The sequence below is a fragment of the Bison bison genome, unplaced genomic scaffold, assembly GCF_000754665.1.
Source record: "Bison bison bison isolate TAMUID 2011002044 unplaced genomic scaffold, Bison_UMD1.0 scf7180017864490, whole genome shotgun sequence".
Taxonomy (NCBI): domain Eukaryota; kingdom Metazoa; phylum Chordata; class Mammalia; order Artiodactyla; family Bovidae; genus Bison; species Bison bison.
Window position 1 is genome coordinate 1,330,177 of NW_011495049.1, and position 13,803 is coordinate 1,343,979.

Below are 13,803 nucleotides of genomic sequence, written 5' to 3' on the forward strand. Positions count from 1 at the left end.
GACTCGATGGACGTGAGTCTGAGTGAACTCTGGGAGTTGGTGATGGACAGGGAGGCCTGGCATGCTGCGATTCATGGGGTCGCAAAGAGTCGGACACGACTGAGCGACTGATCTGATCTGATCTGATTCTCTGAGTACATTTTTTTTTTTTTTGGAAAAATAAATGTGTGTTCTTCTTTCTTGAGTGTAATAGCCAAGATAGTTTATCTCTCTGAGGATATTATTAATTTAAAATATTTCTCACCCCTTATAATATTCATTTCCTCTAATTGGCTTCAGGTTATTAATTTTGTCCTCTCTTCTACATTTGACCTTTCTTCAGACAAAAATGGCAACTGTAGTAGTAACCACTTATTAAACACTAACTCTGCATTAGTCAGTCTTCTACTACATTATACATATTAACTTATTTAATGCATACTAATTTAATTAATCTTCACTTTAACTGTTGGAAGTATCATTTTCTTAGTTTTATAGGTGAGAAAGCTGAGACATAAAGAAGGTAAATGCTTGGCTAAAATTGAATAGTACAAAATTGCAGAGTTGGAATTCAGGTATAATCTGAGTTTCATATCTTCTTTATCAGATATCAGATCATACTTGGGTCATCTGCTCATATGTACCAGTGGGGTTATAAATATTTTGAGCATGTGTGGGGCTTGTTGACTCTGTGGGTATTATCTGTAGGGTAAATTGACTAATTCTGGGTTTTTCTGATTGCTACTTTAGAATGTGGCCTTTTTTGTCTACTAGTAAATTATCACTTATTTGTCAGCTTTCTATCCTTCAAAAATTTTTTTTTGTTCTTTTTGAAGTTATGAGTTTATGCCTATGTAGGGAAAAGTTTACTAGCATTTTAGTGAGGTTTTGGGAAGAACCTGAATTCCCTGCATGTTTTAAATACACTGTCATTTTAATCATTTTAAGCATACCTTAAAAAATAATCTCTGCTTTGTTATCTGAAGTTATTTTTGAAAGGGGTATCTAATTCTTCTATTTACCTGCTGTTTTTCTCATGAACACTGTATTTTCCTCTTTAGCTCTATAATTTTGTTTTGCTTGTGTATTCTCAGTAGGGTTTTATCCATGGGTTTTTTATGTGGTTTGGGCTGAGTCTTCACTGAGGTAAGCTTTCTCATTTTCTTCTGCCAGGTATTCCAGAATGACAGTTTATATTAATTTCTTGCCTTAGGAATATAGGACCCTGCAAGGACACTGTAAAATAAAACCCAAACTCATGGGAAGAAAGGCTTCAGGTTAAGAATTTTCAGGGAAGGCTTCCCCCACTCCTCATGCCTAGAATGTAGACTGCATCTGCCTCTTTATTACCTTCCTGTGCCAGTGAGCATATAAAACACCATTTCATTGAAAATGCAGTCCTCTGAAGGCTCTGAACTAAGGTGAAGGTCTCATTTTCAACTATCTGCTTCACATAGGTCCCAGGTCGTAGGTCCCAGGTCTTAGGTCCTATATGTGCGGTTATTAAAAGCAAAGACCCTGTGCTACCTGAGACCAGACCAATACCTTCCCCAGTCACCAAACCAGGACAATATGGTGCTGTCTCATTGAGTTTCTTTCCATTTCAATTTTGACTCCTGGGGATTCCCCTTACTTTCGAGCTCATATATGGCTTCCTTGGTGGTTCAGATGGTAAAGAATCTGCCTGCAATGCAGGAGACCCAGATTTGATCCCTGGGTCAGGAAGATACCCTGCAGAAGGGAATGGCTACTCACTCCAGTATTGTTGCCCAGAGTTCCTTGGACAGAGGAGCCTGGTGGGCTATAGGCCATGGGGTCACAAAAGAGTTGGACATGACTGAGAGACTAACACACTAACATGTATTTGAAAGGACATTTGTGATTTTTAAGACAGATTATCTGTACATTTTATAGCATGAGGTGTTCAGGTTATCTGATCTGCTAGTTTTGCCTAAAGGCCTAAACTGATCTTTTCTTGTTGAATTATTTTATGTATACTCCATAGATGTTATTCTTAAATTGAAAATATATGTAGTTTTTTCCATGAAATTGCTGTTCAAAGAATATATATATTCCTCAGCTTTGTTGAGATAAAATTGATGTATAACATTGTATACGTTTAAGGTGTATCTTGTGTTGATTTGATACAGATATAAATATAGAGCAAAATGATTACCACCATAATGTCAGCTAACTCCCCCATCATATCATGTAATTACCATGTCTTTTTGTGGTGAGAAAGAGATTAACTCTCTCAACAGATTTCAAGTGTATGTGTGTGTGTGCACTCAGTTGCTAAGTCATGTCCAATTCTTTGAGAGCCCATGGACTGTAGCCCACCAGGCTCCTCTATCCATGGAATTTATCAGGCAAGAATACTGGAGTGAGTTGCCATTTCCTTGTCCAGGGAATCTTCCCAACCCAGGGATTGAACCTGCATCTCTTGCATCTCCTGCATTGGCATGTGGATTCTTTACCACTGAGACAGTTGGGATGCTCCTCAAGTGTGTAACATAGTATTTATAACTATAGTCACCATGATGTACATTAGATCCCCAGAACTTATTCATCTTATAGCTCTTATAAGTAGAAGTTTATACTTTTTGACCAACATCTCCCCATTTCCCTCACCTCTGCCCTCTAGCCTCTGGTAACTACCATTCTAGTTTCTCTTTCTATGGGTTTTGCTTTTTAAAATTCCACGCACCAGTGAATCATACAATATTTGTTTTTCTCTGTGTGACACTTCATTTAGCACATGGTCTCAGGTTCATCCATGTTGTTATGACATGTCTTTCTTGTGGCTAAATAACATTCCATACACACACACACACACACACACATATATATATATACACCACATATTCTTTCTTTATTAATTCGTTGATGGACTCTTGGCTTGTTTCATTTCTTGCCTATTGTGAATGCATTGGACACAAGAATATAGATATCTCTTCGAGAAGCTCATTTAGGTCCTTTGGGATAAATACTCAGAAGTCAGATTGCTAGATCATATGGTAGCTCTATTTTTAACTTTTTGAGGAATCATCCTTCTGTTTTCCACAGTAGCTGCACTATCAAGAGTGCACAGTGGTTCCTTTTTCTCCATATCCTTTCCAACATTTGTTATTATTTATTTATTGATAATAGCCATTCTTACAGGTGAGGTGATACCTCATTTTGGTTTTGGTTTGCATTTCTCTAATGATTAGTGATATCGAGCATCTTTTCATGGCAAAGAATATACATTTCAGGTAGCCCAGAGGAATTTGTGACCAGGCCAATAGAGGGAGTAATAATTTATTTGTATTCTGTGCTGGCCAGACCTAACTGGAACATGGCATTCTGTTCTGGATACTGAACTTTACAGAATATTAATGAACCTGTAATGTGTCAAGACAAAGACAGTTAGGATGGTGAAGCATTAGGATATTGTATTATTTGAGGACCAGTTAAAAATACAGGGGATTTAATTTGAGGAAGGGAAAGTTTAAGGAGGTGTAATGGATTGTGTTGTGGAAAACTGATCAAATTTATTCTTTGTATCTTTAGAAAACTTCATGACTGACAGAGGTTATAGAAGGAGGTAAATTTGGGCTTGGTGTGAGGAAAATCTCTTGCTGATTAGAGGCATCTGTACATGAAAAGACAGTCCACCTTGCAGATGGTTGATGTCTTACCTGTTCCTCATCATGGAGAGGGATCAATTACAGGGAAACATTATCTGTAATAGTTAAGTTCTCCAACTCTAAAATCAGGTTTCCTGGGTTCAAATCCCGGCTTTATCTTCTTTTCTCTAAGACCACTCTCTACAGTATCTTGGGCAAGTGTCTTTCAGCCTCCCCTTCAGTAATGTCAGTGTGAGGGAACTAATATTATCGGCCCTTAGTATGTACTATTGGAGAAGGCAATGGCACCCCACTCCAGTACTCTTGCCTAGAAAATCCCATGGACGGAGGAGCCTGGTAGGCTGCAGTCCATGGGGTCTTGAAGAGTCGGACACGACTGAGTGACTTCACTTTCACTTTTCACTTTCATGCATTGGAGAAGGAAATGGCAACCCACTCCAGTGTTCTTTTTTTTTTTTTTAATTTTATTTTATTTTTAAACTTTACAATATTGTATTAGTTTTGCCAAATATCGAAATGAATCCGCCACAGGTATACCTGTGTTCCCCATCCTGAACCCTCCTCCCTCCTCCCTCCCCATACCATCCCTCTGGGTCATCCCAGTGCACCAGCCCCAAGCATCCAGTATCGTGCATCGAACCTGGACTGGCAACTCGTTTCATACATGATATTATACATGTCTCAGTGCCATTCTCCCAAATCTCCCCACCCTCTCCCTCTCCCACAGAGAATCCCAGGGACGGGGGAGCCTGGTGGGCTGCTGTCTCTGGGGTCACACAGAGTCAGACACGACTGAAATGACTTAGCAGCAGCAGCAGCAGTATGTACTATAATCACCTTTAACCCTTTCCTATTCTAGAGAATCTATGGTTTTAGAATTACTGTTTTTAAGTTCCTTTTGTAGAAACTGGTGTAGAAACTAATTTCTACCTGTGCCACCTATTAAAAAAAATATGTTAAGCTCAGGTGAATTTATTCCAATTCATGCCTGAATGGTTATTGAGGTTTTACAGTAACCTATCACATTTAAAATAAGGAAGTATATTCATCAAAATTCTTATGTTTGCAAGTGTTAAAAAATAACTGAATGGCTTAAGCAATGACAAGAACTTATTGGCTCACATACCAGAAAAGACTTGGAATAAGTATGCATCAGCAGGATCCCGGGGCTCAAATGTTGACTTGTTTGCTTAGCACTTGGTCTGTCTGTCTCTGAGTTCTGGTTCTTTTTAATTGATTGCATTTAAACAAGCTAATCCTAATAATATGACAAGATGATCACTAAAATGACTCAGGCAACTTTGGTACTTTCCTGGGCTTCAGTGGGAAAAGCTCCATTTTCAACAGTTTCTAGAATTTGCATTCATTGGGCTTGCCAAGGTCATAAGCCCAACTTTGGAACATGTCAGCCCCATTGAAACTGCAGCTCCATTAAAGGAGTGAAAAAAGCCTCTATCAGAAAAAGGGACATATTGGTTGGTCAGGCCACAATAACAGATGCAATATGCAAAACATTATATGTAATATGCAAAACATTACATATGCTATATGTATTCATAGTTTCGGCTCTAAGTTTAGCCGGAGGCTTATGGAGTCCATCCCGTTGCTTTAAATCTGTGCATCAGGCTCTGGATACATTTATGTTTGTTTGTATATTTAGATAAAATCTGCCAGATGGGACAGATCCATTGGTGTTGCCTAGCCAGTAAGCTGGCCTGGTGGAAGTGATCAGAGAACATGGGTGAATTCATCTTTGAACAAATGAATTAAATACACACAGTCAATGGTCTGATGCACAGCAGGAAAGTGCCGCCTAATCATCAGGGAAGAAGGCAAAGCCAGCAGAGCAGCAAGCCTCACGCAGTCACTCCTATGGTCAGGTCTGGGACATGGCAGTAGCCAGGAGGCTAGCAGCGTGCTTTTGTAGCACAGCGCTCATCTGAGTGTGCAATATGTTACCTACAGCTGGGTCTGGCATGATCATCCCTGACTAATGGGAGGCGAGAGGAGGGGGTTCGAGTGTTGAATAAATAAATTACTTAATTACACATTATCAGAGAGTAGAACAGATGGTCAGCTTAGCCTGTCTCCTGACGCCTTCGGCTTCGGAATAGAGAGTAGATCCTCAGAGACTGGAGCAGCTTGGGCTCTTGATTCTGCTTATCCGTTGGTCCAACCAGAGACTCATGCTCTTCAGGAATAAATAGGCTCAATTCTCCAAGGCTGAAAGGCAGTGGGTGCTCGGGTGCCCGCTCTCAGCTGAAATTGGACAGGCCTAAACGGGTCGGCATTTTCCACTTCGTTAATTTTGGCACCAGATGGAGGTGGAAATGGATTTCATTTCCCACAGAATGGTTGAAAAGTGATTTTCAATTGAGGATCTAATCAGATGTGAAAGGGGTAGTTGAGTATTTACTTAATGTGCTCAGGAGCATCTCCTATCACTGCAGACTGTATGCTCATTTTCCTTGGCTTTTGAGGTCCCCATGGAGAATCCACTTATTTTTCTGAGTGCTGGTTACTCTGGCGTTAGAGGGACTTGTAGCTGGGCTTGTTTTCTGGAAGCATCATGTTTGTTTGCAGTTGCTTCTGTTTGATATGGTAGCATCTATAGAACCAGCACTGGTTCCCAAGTGCTGGTCGGGGATGGTTGCCCCATTGCTTGCATCAGAAACTCCTGGGTTATTTATTAAAGTTACGTGTTCTTTAGCTCCAGGCACAGAGATTCTGAGTCAGTAGGTCTTGGGTAGGATCTGGGGATCGAAGCAAGTGTGGAGATCACTGTGTATCAGTTGAGGGGCAGGAAATGACAGTAAACTTAAAAAATGTTATTAAATTGTTAATACTGAGTTATTTTCAAAAGCATGGGCAAGTTTAAACTATTGCCTGTAAACTATTAAGGGATGATAACTCCTCCTCCTCCCTCCCTACTCTCCATCCCCAGCTAGTGATACCAGGAAACGGGTGCAAGTCAGAAATTGATCAGACTTATAAGATATGAGTACTCCTGGATGAGAACTGTAGATGGCCATGGCCAAACCATGATCCAGCAGAGAGAAAAATCTTTTTCCCCTTTGCTCTTTGATCTCATTCTGGTGCTTTCCATTGGTCAGGGAGTCCAGATGACACAGTCAATACAAATCAGACTCCTGAGACACAAAGCAGGATGCAGAAGACTGGAGACTGGACCTGGAGGGACACACCAAGAACATCGAGCATGTGTTGGTATAAATAACATTTTCTAGCTACATGTTTGTGTGCCAAGTTGTGGATGGCAAATGTGTGGATGTGGTTTGTTCTGCAGATGTACTTCTTTTCGCAGTATAAGATCGCTTCTATGCTTTCATCATGGAGACTAGAAACTCTGAAAGGGCGTGGATGACATCCCTAGAATTATCTTCCCGTGTCCTGCCCACGGTCTAGCCAGTTCACATTGTGTCTCTCTGGAAAGGTCTGCAAGAAGAATATTTTCAAAGATTGTAGTCGTCTGCCTGGTTGTCAACTTTAAAAATCTAGTGATATACCTGTTGTATATTCTCTTTCATTCTGTAATTATGGGCCTATCATTCTATATTCTATGAATTTACTTATCCTTTCCATGAGCTATTTCTGTTTATAACTGATATGCTGACTATTCAGGCAGACTAAACATGGCTTCTTAAAGAAGTCACATTGCTATACCTCCCGTAAGACTGCATTCAGCCATGTTGCTTTGTTTTGATTTTATGTTCTGCATTTCTCTCACTGTATTTAAAGCATACTTTGAATGGTCACTTGTAATTATAACTCCGTAGAAGAATTGGGTTAATTTTGATTTTAGTACGTTGCCTGCAGAGATTTGAGTACATCTTAAAATATAGCATGAAAAGAAACTTTATAGAAATTGTCCATGGAATCCCTGGAGATTTATTTGTGGCTTCAGTTTTAAGACTTCAGTTTCCTTCCCAAGTGAAGAAGTTATTGGCATGTAGAATCCCCCTTGATGGTAAAAACTAACATCTCGGAGACAGAGGCTTTCATTACAGCTATTCATTAGGCCACCCGTGCTTGGTGAGGAGGACATTTGCTAGTCTCAGCACAAGGGAATAATATGCATACTGATTATTGGCATCTCTTAACATCTACTGCCTCCTGGACACTTTACCCACAGTCACTTATTCCAGTTGCTCACGCAGAAAACTTGTAGTAAACTTTGATTCTTCATTTTTCTTTACGCTCCACCTGAATCTATCAGCTTGTCCTGTGGTCTCTATTTTAAAAAAGATATTCAGAATCTGGCCACTTCTCTCCACCAGTTCTGCAGCACTGTGGTTCAGGACACCATCCCCTCTCCCTCAGATTAATGTGGCTATCTCCTAATTTCTCTGTCTGCTTCTCCTCCTTCTCCCTTCCATTTTTTCTCTACAGAGAAAACAGAGAAAACATTATAAAAGGTCATGTCAGAAAGCTCCTCTGTTCAAAACACTCTGATGGTTCCCATCTCACTCGGAGTAAAAGCCAAAGCCGACACCAAAGCTTATAAGACTACACGTTACCTTTTCCTCTGCTCTCTCTAACTTTATCGCCTTTCATTCTCCCCTTCTCTCACTGTAATCCTGCCATAGCATGCTCCTGCTGCCAAGCCTTTGTATATGCTGTTCCTCTTGCCTAAAATGCCCTTCCTTCCCTTCTCTGCCTGCCTTAGTCTCTCATTTCTTTCAGATCTGTTAAAATGTGACCTTAAAAGAGAGGCCTCTGCTGATCATTATATAGAGAGTGCCCTCCATCACTCTGTTTTCACAGCAACTTGTTATTTTTCTTTAAAGGTCATATCACTATCTGACATATTTACCTGTTTGACTCTTTCCCACAAGAATCAAAGTTTCTTGGGTTTCCCTTGTGGCTCAGTGGTAAAGAATCCACCTGCCAATGCTGGAGACACAGGCCCAGCCCTTGATCTGGGAAGATCCCACATGCCCCAGGATAACTCAGACCGTGCGCCACAACTACTGAGCCTGCGCACTAGAGCCCGAGAGCCACAACTACCAAAGCCACGTGACACCAGAGCCTGTGCTCTTCAAGGAGAGAAACCTCCACGGTGAGAAGCCTGTGCACCACAAGGAAGAGTGGCCCCCGCTCGCTGCAACTACAGAAGTGTGTGCAGCAACAGAGACCCAGCACAGCCAAAAATAAATAAACTGATTTTTTAAAAAAAGAATGAAAGCTTCTCGAAAGTTGAGACCGTTGAGCTCAGGGCTGTGTCTCTGACATCTATTTTAGTACATGGTGTATAGTTGGTGCCATCTAATATCAAATATGGTTAAATGACTAAGTGGGTAAATGAATAACTCAGTTGTTCTTAAGAAGTATATTGTCTAGCATGTAGCAAAAATAACTCAGAAATCTTCCATTTTAAGTAATATTTTATTGAGTTCTTATCTGATACTTTGCTAAGAATTTTACCAGTCTTGCTGCCAATGAGAGATGTTTTGGTTTATAGACAAGAAGAGGGATATGCATATTTATGTAAAATAAATATATGCATGCATATATTACATGGGAATGTGCCTGTGCCTATATATATATATATGAATGCTTTTTGTGTAGGAATACATGTATATGTGTGTATGTGTTCATTAGTGTGTTTGTGTATAAAATTTTTTTGGCCAGAAAGGAGATAGCTTTCCGTTCAATGTCTCATTGGAAGAATATTCATCTTCTGTCCTAGGAAGCAGTGCCAGAGACAGGACATGGAAAGAGGTGTCAGCGGGAACCTTCCACAGTGCTGACAAGACCTGAGTGTGGAGTGGGAGGGAAATTTGTGAAAAGACTGAACAGTGTGCCTCCCGGGCTTTGTGAATCTGCCCGTGGAGTAGGGTGTAACAAAGCTAATGGCCCTTGGAACTTCCCTGGTGGTTCAGTGGCCTGGGTTTCATCCCTGCTTAGGGAACTAGATCCCACATGCCACAACCAAGATTCTGCTTGCCACAGCCTAGGATCGGGTGCAGTCAAACAAACAAGGACACAAAAATAATGGCCCTTAGTAGAAGTTCAGCTCTCTATTCCCACCTCAGAAGCAGTAGCCTGGTAAACCTGAGTGGTCAACATTTATGGTATTCTTCACTCTCTTCCAAGACCCTTTGAAATATATATTTTTTGAATTTAGATTTCCCTGAAAAATCTGCATCCTATTTAAATGAAATTGAATAAGTTTCAGGGCTCAAGCAGCATGTCTTCCATCTGAAGCAAAATGGAGATGAATTTCAATTAGATGTTCCCATTATAATCTGTCTGTACCTGTAGTTTTCATCAAAAATTGCTAGGAAGTACCACATAATGTATGGTCAGGATTTGCCCACTGGCAGCAGTGTCCCATTATCTTAGGGAAAAAAGCATAAAATAATTAGTCTGATGCATATAGATAGCAGCTTCTTACAGTGAGTGACTTTAATTGTGGTGAGTAATATATATGGAGTTTGAAGCATTATATATTTCCCTCCCAAGAAGACACCAATTACTAATTCAGTTGATAAAGTAACAATGTTTTGGAAGATTTAATGCATACTGAACATCGCAGTCAATAGCCACTGTAAAATGTCCATTTTATGGCCTTATTTTTGCTTGAGCTTAATTTATGATAATTTGGTGGTTGCATATAGCCTGAAAGTGTGCTGTTGGCTTGAGAGTTAGTACTTGGGTATTGCATAAATCATGGCTGAATGTGTTGGCTTCCTCTAATGCTCTTCTTTTCCTAAAATTGGAATCCATCTCATCTTGTCATTCCCCTTGCCTCATTCCTGCCTCCTAATTCACGAGGCTCTGAGAGCTCAATATTTAGAGGATCTCTGCCTCATAGAGTAGCATCTTCCAAATGCCAGGTAGAGTGATTCTGGGCTTCAGAGGGGGAAAATTCAGCAACTCTTTTATGGGATGGAATATTCGTACTAGCCCACCTTAAGTGCTTTTAAAGAAAATGTAATTCGCCCACCCTACCCTCCCATTTGCCCTAAACTCTGTGCTAATGTCAGATTTTAAAGTATGTAATCTGGTCTGTTTATTTCCAGGACTGGTTTGTATCAGTTTTTTTTAAATTAATTTGAAAAATAGGACAAAGAAGTTAGCATGTTCTAGGCCCACAGGTAATCTACCTGAGGACCTAAATGTGTAATATGAATCAACTTGCTATACTGTAGGATTTAGTTTAGGGGACTGGTCTTCACAAAATAAATGGGATATTTCAGAACTAATCAGATAACTTCTTAGCTTCTAGTTCTCTTCATATTTGTTGACAAAGATTTTACATGTTGAGTTGTGATTAGTCATTTGCAGAAGTGATTAAAAATTTTGAGTAAGAGAATGTCATATATCTAATCTTACTGTAATTGTTGTGGGAAACCATCTTTTAATATTTAGATTATTCTCTTGAAGCCCCCCAATCATAATTCAAATATTATCACCTATTCTTCAGTTGGATGACACTATTTTTCCAACTCAGTTATACAACTGTCTTCTTTTACTTGTGTTATAATAGCTAACATGAATATAGATTGAACTTTTATGTGCATTTGCTTTTAATCCACATATCAGCACCATGTGGTTGGCATTATTATCCGTAATTTAAATGTAGAAGCAAGCAAATTTAAAATGAATTAAAGTGATCGTATTTTTTCTAGTTGTAAAATGACAAACATTTATTATCAGAAATCTGAAGTGTCAAAAGTATGCAGTTGTTTTTTTTTTTTTTTAATTTTTATTTGTGCTGGGTCTTTGTTGCTCTGTACTTGCTTTCTCTCTTGAGGAGAATGTAGGCTACTCTCTAATTGTGGTGTTCAGGCTTCTCACTGTGGTGACTTCTCTTGTCATGGAGCATAGCCTTTAAGCTCATGGACTTTAGGAGTTGTGGCTCGCAGGCTCTAGGGCATGAGGGCTTCAGTAGCTATGGCACCTGGGCTCTGGAACACAGGCTCAGTAGTTGTGGGACATGGGCTTAGTTGCTCCATGGCATGTGGAGTCTTCCTGGACCAGGGATTGAACCCGTGTCCCCTGCATATGCAGGGGGATTCCTATCCACTGTACCACCAGGGAGTTCCAAAAGTACACAGAAGTTAATGACTGACCAAAGAGTAGAGAAGATACAAATTACAGATACAAATGTCTGTACGTATATCAGAAATAGAAAAAGTGGATATCACTATACACTCTATGGAATTAAAAGAATAATAAATAAATCTGACCCCAAACTCCATGCAACTGAATTTGACATTCAGTGATAGATAAAAAAGTACTAGTTCCCTAAAAAATTTAAATTATTAAACTCACTGAAGATTTTAATAGGTAACCAGGATAGCCTTATTATTAGTAAAAATAGTTTAAAATCTTCTGTAAAGGAAATCTGCAGGCTCACGTGGTTTAACTGGTGAATTATAACAAATATTTATAGAATTAACACAAATTCTATATAGTTTCTTCCAGAGAATAGAAGAGGAAGGGGTAATTTTCAACTCATTTTATGAAGCCAGAATTGTCCTGCTATAAAAATGAGACAAAGACATTACTGGAGAAGAAAACTACAGAACAATATACCTCATGCATATTTCTGTAAAAAGCTTCCATAAAACTTTGCAAATTCAACCCAACAATACATAAAAGGAATAATAGAACGTGACCAAGCAGGGTTTGTATTGGGAATGGAAAGCTGGCTTGCTGCTGCTAAGTCGCTTCAGTCATGTCTGACTCTGTGCGACCCCATAGACGGCAGCCCACCATGCTCTCCCATCCCTGGGATTCTCCAGGCAAGAACACTGGAGTGGGTCGCCATTTCCTTCTCCAATGCATGAAAGTGAAAAATGAAAGTGAAGTCACTCGGTTGCCCGACTCTCTGCGACCCCATGGACTGTAGCCCACCAGGCTCCTCCATCCATGGGATTTTCCAGGCAAGAGTACTGGAGTGAGGTGCCATTGCCTTCTCTTAGGAAAGCTGGCTTATCTAAAAATTAATCAAGATAATCTACTGAGTTAATACTTTAAAGAAGAGAAACCATATGATCGTTGTAACCAATGTGAAAAAAATTGCCCAAATCCAACATCTATTTCTTATAGTAACTCTCAAAAAAACTAGGAATAGAAGGGCATTTTCTTAACCTAATAAAGGACATTTTATAAGAAAGTGATAGACAAAATCATTTAATGGTGAGAGACTGAATGCTTTTCCTAGGTAGATAAGGAACAGATATTCTATCTCACAACTCCCATTTAATATTCTACCAGAAGTCCTAGGCAATGCGATAATAAAAAGATCTAAATGAAATGAATTAAAAAAGAAGAAATAAAACTGTCTCTATTTGCAGGCAGGATTTTCTACATAGAAAAGCCAAGGAATTTACAAATAGTCCCTGTTACAGCAGTAACAATGATAAAAACAAAACTAAATCAAAGCAAATAAAAACCTCCTAGAACAGGTGAATTTTACAAGGTTGCAGGATACTAGCTATAATTTTTTTTAATCACTTTTCTTCTTCTATACATTGGATCTAATTTGTTTTTTTTTTAAATTTTATTTATTTTTAATTGGAGGATAATTGCTTTAAACATTGTGTTGCTTTCTGCCATATATCAATTTGAATCAGTCACAGGTATATGTATGTCCCCTGTCTTGAATCTTCCTCCCACCTCCCACCCCATCCCGCCCCTCTATGTTGTCACGGAGCACCGGGTTTGACCTCCCTGCGTCACAGCAAATTCCCACTGGCTGTTGATTTTACACATGGTAATGTACATGTTTCAATATTACTCTCTCAGTTCGTCCCTCCCTCTCCTCCCCAACTGTGTCCATGAGTCTGTTCTCTGTGTCTGCATCTCCATTGCTGCCCTGCAAATAGGTTCATCAGGACCATCTTTCTAAATTCCATATATATGCATTTAATATACAATGTTTTATATTAACATTTCTGACTTACTTCATTCTGACTTACCCTTTCTGACTTACTTCTTTCTGTAAAATAGGCACTAGGTTCATCCTAATTTGTTCTTCTTTATCTAGTTTTGTAAGGTAGAAATTAAGATGATTAATTTTTGATCTTTTTTTTTTTTTTCCTTGTTAATTTTCTGTTTAGTTGATCTATCCATAAGTGTGAGTGGGGTATTAAACTCTCCCACTATTATTGTGTTATTGTTAATTTCTCCTTTCATACTTGTTAGGATTTGTCTTACATACTGC